Source organism: Palaemon carinicauda, chromosome 6, assembly GCF_036898095.1.
Source record: "Palaemon carinicauda isolate YSFRI2023 chromosome 6, ASM3689809v2, whole genome shotgun sequence".
Classification (NCBI taxonomy): Eukaryota; Metazoa; Arthropoda; class Malacostraca; order Decapoda; family Palaemonidae; genus Palaemon; species Palaemon carinicauda.
Window position 1 is genome coordinate 26494022 of NC_090730.1, and position 7500 is coordinate 26501521.

Sequence of the window (7500 nt, forward strand, 5' to 3'; positions counted from 1 at the left end):
TTAATCAATCAATCAGAAAAAAATTGAAATATAATTATGGCAGGATTTCAACTGGAAAGCATGACAACTCTAAGTATAACAGTGGTAAAGAGAAACTGGAAAAGTAGATAAGAATATTGGACCCAAATTTTGCAATTTCATCAGCCGACATGAAACGGAAGTAGCCGAGGGGGGGTCATCGAGAGAGCCAGCGAAGAGCGCAGGTTCATGGCAGCCATGAGGTGATGAAGGATGAGACACGAGGAGGAAATGGAAGCGAAGATAGTCACATTCCATTTCCTCGATTCCTGTCAAAACAGTTGAGAGGGAGGCAGAGATTAGTTGCATGTTCGCACACGGAAAGAGAGAGAGAGAGAGAGAGAGAGAGAGAGAGAGAGAGAGAGAGAGAGAGAGAGAGAGATCCAAATTATGACTGTAAGTTAAGTGTCACTTTTACAAAGAGAGAGAGAGAGAGAGAGAGAGAGAGAGAGAGAGAGAGAGAGAGAGAGAGAGAGAGAGAGAGAGACTGTGATGATATCAACATTATGACTGTATAAGTTAAGTGTAACTTTTACAGAGAGAGAGAGAGAGAGAGAGAGAGAGAGAGAGAGAGAGAGAGAGAGAGAGAGAGAGAGAGATGATACCCAAATTATGACTGTATAAGAAAAGTGTCACTTTTACACACACACACACAGAAACTGTGATGATATCCAAATTATGACTATAAATTTAGTGTCAATTTTAAGAGAGAGAGGGAGAGAGAGAGAGAGAGAGAGAGAGATGATACCCAAATTATGACTGTATAAGTTAAGTGTCACTTTTACACACACACACACACACACACACACACACACGAGAGAGAGAGAGAGAGAGAGAGAGAGAGAGAGAGAGAGAGAGAGAGAGAGAGAGAGAGAGAGAGAAACTGTGATGATATCCAAATTATGACTATAAGTTTAGTGTCAATTTTAAGAGAGAGAGAGAGAGAGAGAGAGAGAGAGAGAGAGAGAGAGAGAGAGAGAGAGAGATGATATCCAAATTATAACTGTATAAGTTAAGTGTCACTTTTACACACACACACAGAGAGAGAGAGAGAGAGAGAGAGAGAGAGAGAGAGAGAGAGAGAGAGAGAGAGAGAGACTAAGTTGACATCCGAATTATGACAGTTCAAGTTAAGTGTTACCCTTGATCTCTAAATTTATAGCGTATTTTTCAAGATTAATTTCAGTCAGTTAAACTGTAAAATCGTTTGAATAATTGCTGTGATATTCAATAGAGGTAATCTACCATCTGTAAAGATTAGTGTTTCTGTTAAAACAGGTTTATCGTATGAAATCATTCAATTGAAGAAATAGAAAAAATATACATTAAGTATAGAACAAACAAAAAATGGACTAAAATTATGTTAATGAATGACCTGATATCAAACAGAGGAAAAAGGATAAAAGACCGAAAGGGTGAGGAAGAAAAAGAGAAATGGGAGGAGAGGGGAAGGTGAGAAGTGGAATGGAACAGGAGATAATACAGAGTAGGACGTGAGACGAGATGGGAATGGAATAAGAACGATAATTTCCCGTTGGTCAGAATGTTGTGTCCGGCGTCGAGGGTTTGCAAGGGGCGTTATCGTTGAATCTTATTAACACGTTCACGTCACTTATCATTTTGCTTGTGACGTCATCGTACGTTGGGAGTCGAGTTGGTAGACAAGAGCGGAGCGTAGATACTGTGGACGTTTTAGGGAAAGAATTCATGTTGTAAACTCCTTTGATTTAGTTCCCGGCAAATTCTCTAGCTTAAAAGAATTGCCTCGAAAGGAAGGGTTGAAACTTTGATTCCGGTACCAATAGGTTGCGTTTATTTATATAAAACTGCACTCCAATTTAACTTTACTTTAGCTTTCTTTCTTTAGCTTATCATCTTGTTCATCAGCATTAAAATATATTGTACACATAATTAACCCAATTTCACTTTCTTAAGATACAAGAGCAAACAAATATGTATAAATACTGTGGAGGGTTTTGGCTAATAACCTTTCGAATATCCAGACAGCTAATGTAGGTTCTGCTTAGGAAATGTTAGGATCAGAATTGTTATGGCCATTGATTGCTTCTAGCCTATTTCCCACGAGTCCACACCAGATGGCATCACCTTATATATATATATATATATATATATATATATATATATATATATATATATATATATATATATATATATATATATATATATATATATATACATATGCTTTATATATATGATATAATATATATATATACATATATATATATATATATATATATATATATATATATACATATATATATATATATATATATATATATATATATATATATATATATATATATATATATATATTATATATATATATAAATATTTATATATATATATATATATATATATATATATATATATGTACATATATATATATATATATATATATATATATATATATACATATATATATATATATATATATATATACATATATATATATATATATATATACATATATATATATATATATATATATATATATATATATATATATATGAACAGTCTGAACTTTGCACAAAATGTTTGCATAAATGCTTCTTACCGACATCTTGGAATTACTTTATCATTACACTAATTCCCAAACAAAGGAGACTAAAGTTCTGAAAAATTCCGGTCTAATAAGTTTATTCTCAACATTATATAGAATGTTTACAAAGATCATATTAGCCCAATAGAAAGACATCTGGACTTTAATCAACCAAGAGAATGGGCAGGTTTTAGAAGTTGGTATTCAACAGCTGACCAACGATGTAATTAAGCAATTAAAGGAAAAATCAACAGAGTATAACAAATCACTATGTAGGGCATACATAGACTATGAAAAACCTTTGATTCTGTTAAAACTTCATCATTCATCACAAATGACAGCCCTTTAAGGAAGACAAGTATTAGATGAATCTAAGTTAAAACATTTAAATGTATCTATACGACAAGTACAACAATCGTAAAGCTAAATAAGGATAGGGAGACCCAATCTATCCGAAATTATTCACAGCATGCCTAGCAGAAGTTTAATAAGATACATTAGGAAAATGTAGGAGTTTACATCATTGGGGAATGCCTCAACAACTTGAAATTTGCAGATGACGTAATAATATTTAGTGAATCATGAAAGTAATTGCAAAAGAGGACAAAAGATTTGAATAGAGGATGCAAACATTTAGGACTGAAATTGATTATAAGTAAAACTAAGATTATGTTCAATGAAAATGCAGAGAGGGAACCAATAAAGGTTATGAACGAACCTCTAGAGATTGTTATTGATTACACGGACTTAGGACAGACAGTAAGTGTTTCCACAGAACATGAGACAGAATTTAAAAGAAGCATAAGCATTGGACATAGAGCTTTTGGTAAACAAAATAACATCATGAAATGTAAAATGCCACTTTCTCTAAAAAGAAAAGCATTTAGTGCGATGGTTCTACCAGTATTAGCTTAAGCATTAGAAACTACGAGCCTTACTAAAGCCTTAGAACATAAGTTAGTCACAATACAAAGAGCTATGTTAAGATTAATGATGGCATTAACACTAAGAGACAGAAAAAGAGCACATAGTCACGAGAGCAAACTAAAGTAGAGGATATTCAAACATGTAAGGGAAAAAAAATAGACGTGGGCAGGATACGTGATGAGATTAACAGATAGTATATGGACATTAAGAATAACAGAATGGGTCCCTAGAGATTACATAAGAAGCAGAGGAAGGTAGAAAGGACGATAGATTGACGAACTAAGAAAATTGGATTGTATAAACTGGCATAGAGACCGTAAACAGACTTGAATTAGTGGCACATAAAAGCACACACACACACACGCACACACATATATATATATATATATATATATATATATATATATATATATATATATATATATATATATATATATTTATATATGTGTGTGTGTGTGTGTGTATTTGTATATGTGTGTGTGTGTGCGTTTGTGTGTGTGACAAATCGTCTTGAGTTAATACCTGCAAATTGTCCAAAACGCAAAATAATCTTCTTAGCCGGTGAAAGTAAAGCCACCATTGCAAGCGACTTCTAACGTCTCGGAAAACGAGAAAAATGATTGAGAAATTTTGGCTTCACACAAAACTTGACGTGATCAACGAGGACGCGTGCTTTTGTCGGAGAGGGCGATATACAAACATAAACTCGCCTTAATTTTTACTGCCTCGGCCTGTCATGGAGGGTATTTACAGCCCTCAGTGAATGCAAATGACTTGTTGTCTTTGGAGGTTAAAGGATTTACCGAGTACCCAGCTCGAACACACATCCAGCAGATAGGATCAAGGGCTTTCTTAAAAGGGATTGACACGTGGAAGCAGATAGCGCTCTGTGTTCTCATCTCTTCTGAATAATATCTTGAGACGTTTAGCTGTGAATGCTTTGAAACTCTCTCTCTCTCTCTCTATCTCTCTCTCTCTCTCTCTCTCTCTCTCTCTCTCTCTCTCTCTCTCTCTCTCTTGCTTTTACCTCTATTTTCCTCCTACTATTTTTTTTATTAATTTTTCCAGTTATCATAAATATACACAAACACAGACACACTTGTTCACATCAAATAAGGATTTTCATCTTTTATTTTCTCTGATAGATTTACGGTCTCTTCTACCGCCACTCCTTACGACTCCCTCATAGACTCGTCATCCAGTATATATTTCTGACGGATGGATTAGTCTTATCTGGTTGTCATTTTGAATCTTGGTGTGTTTATATAACAGGTTTTGGAGTACAAATCGCATTTATTAGCTGTGAACTCTTCAGTTATTGCTGAAGACTTTGAGTGACAGCCAATTCTCCAAGGTAATATCAGTTACTTTAGAATTATAATAGCTATGGAATGACGAATTCTCGGTCTCCCTCCCAATGTTAGCTTATGTAAATGCTATTTCGATTAAGCGTATCCTTTTATCTTTTGTATTTTTTTACTTTCAGACTTAGAATTTTGGATCCTAAAACTTTACATAATTGTTTATCTGTAACATTTTGCGTCATTCTAAAGGTATGCTTTTAACTTCAGCTAACGGTGTTGGATGGCTAGTGGTTGCATTTTTACTTTCTTTTGTGTGTGGGAATGTTTTCTTAGATTTTACTTTACCACAATCTTTCAAAAGCACTTCAAAGCGGAAGGTAAAATTAGGCAAATGGATCAAACATGAATCCATAATATCGTAAGGACGCATCAAAGATAGTAAGATTGTAAAATTGTCATAGTGTATAGCCTTAGTTCTCAACAATTTAGCAATGAATGAATAAAACGATGAAAAATATTGATTAACTTTCAATAGTAATCTACCAGTTTAAGAGATTCCAGAAGATAGAACTGAACTAGTTTAAAGTAGACATTTATTCTCTTGATTAGGGATGTCTCGCTATAAGCCTTTTCCTTTTTAGATGTAAACTTATTTTCTTTCAATTAAGCTTTTTAAAGATTTAAATGCCGCTCATGAATGGCAGAGGTAGGGGACAATGCCTTAAAGACTGACCATATACACATATGATCAGCGCCAAAGACCACTCCACCGAAGCTAACAACAACGAGGGGCAGGCAATGGTTGCTGATAACTCAGCAGGTAGACCTATAGGCTCCTCCAAACTACCCATCCTTTGCTCACAAGTATGGTGAGGTTGCAGCCACTACAGGAAACTATCAAACTTGAACGGGTCTCAAACCCTAGTCCGGCATAATTCCACCCAGGGACGTTTCCTATAGGACACCACAATACTTTTTATTTTTACCTGAAATTTCACTAACTTATAGGAAACTATCTATGATAATTTATTTTTTCCTTTTCCCAATTTTCACGAAAAATATCAACTTCGTTGATATGTTTCTATGCCAACATCGATGTAACGACATTCTAATGGTAAGGAATCCCACATGTGACATTCTGAATGTCATCAAACGTCTCGAAATAAAATTATCGAGTTCTTTTAGTAGCAGACGTTCAGAGAAAGTACCACTGTCAAACTTAGAATCTAGTTAGTAATGCGAATGATAAAGTTGCATAAAGAATCCAAGCGCCTGAACGAAGGCATCAGAGAACTAAAGGTCGGCCGTTTCTCGCCATTCATCTCTCAGCTGCAGAATCATGGATGAGCTCCCACAGACTCGACTCTTTTCCACAGACGAATGCAGATTTTATCTAAATCTAAATTATATGAGATTTTTAAATATAAAACGGTTTCCATAATTCATTATTGGTTTTCCTGCTTGAATTATAAATTTCTGCCCCTTAACTATCAATGTTAGGTATTTACATTCGAGCTTTACGAAATATTCCAAGAATTCCATAAATTATTGGTTTGTCTTGTTGGGTTTTCTATTGTATAGTTTCTCTTGTGTAGAAGATTTTTTTCCTGAAACTGTTTAGCATCGGAGTCCCTTAGTTTATACCATTTTCTTTTCCATCTGGGATCATAACAATAATGATAACTGTGCCTTTGGTGGAACAGGAATGTTCAGCTTCTTTCTTAAAGGATATATAAATCGGCTACATTTTTCTCCATTTAACAGCAAGGTGGAGTAGATATTTAAAAAGAAAAAACATTCAAAATGTTCCTGAAGTATTCCTATACACACAGACAGATCTGAATCATAAACTAAACTTTCAAAAAAAAAAAAAAAAAAAAGACGTAGTCACCAAAACTAATGCTTTATGGTTTGTCATTAATAAAAACAAAATAAAGAAAATCTAGTTTATTCATATATGTGTGTGCCTGTATGCTTGTTCCTGGGTGTGCGTGCGTACGCGCTATCATTAGACAAATACATACGAGAAGGCAGTTGAGCATACTGAACACCAACAATGTCTTTCTTGTATCTTCGTCTTTTCCTCCGAAGGTTTAAACAAATTGTGTATTGTCAACGAGGAAAAGTCATGTCACTAAGAACATTTAACAGCATTCATGTTTGTGCTGCCAACTGGATATTTCTCCTATTACTTTTAATTCTTTTTATAATCTTTCTTATACATATACGATGTAACACTATACATCATTGGTTCGTTTCTTGTTCTTCTTGTTCTTCTTCTTCTTCTTTCTAATTATTATTATTATTATTATTATTATTATTATTCGCGCCAGCAATGCCTTAGGTAGTCTGATAGTAATTAGAAATACCAGAACTTTGAAAGAAAACCATCGCAAGTCAAGCAAATCTTGACTAGCCTTTAAAGAACTTTAAATATCTAAAAAAAACTGAAAAATTTGTTAAACGTATTAAAATAAAACAGTCGAACCTCTGTTAGTATCAAACATTTAAGATCACTAAATATCCAAAAGCATTGAGCCACTTTCCGAACATGAATTTCCCAGTTTTAACACATAACAATATTTCAATATATTGAAAAAATAAAACTATGCGGTATATATCTAACCAAACATAAATTTACCAATTTTAACAACTCAAAATATTACAATATATCTAAAGAAAATTTAGCTA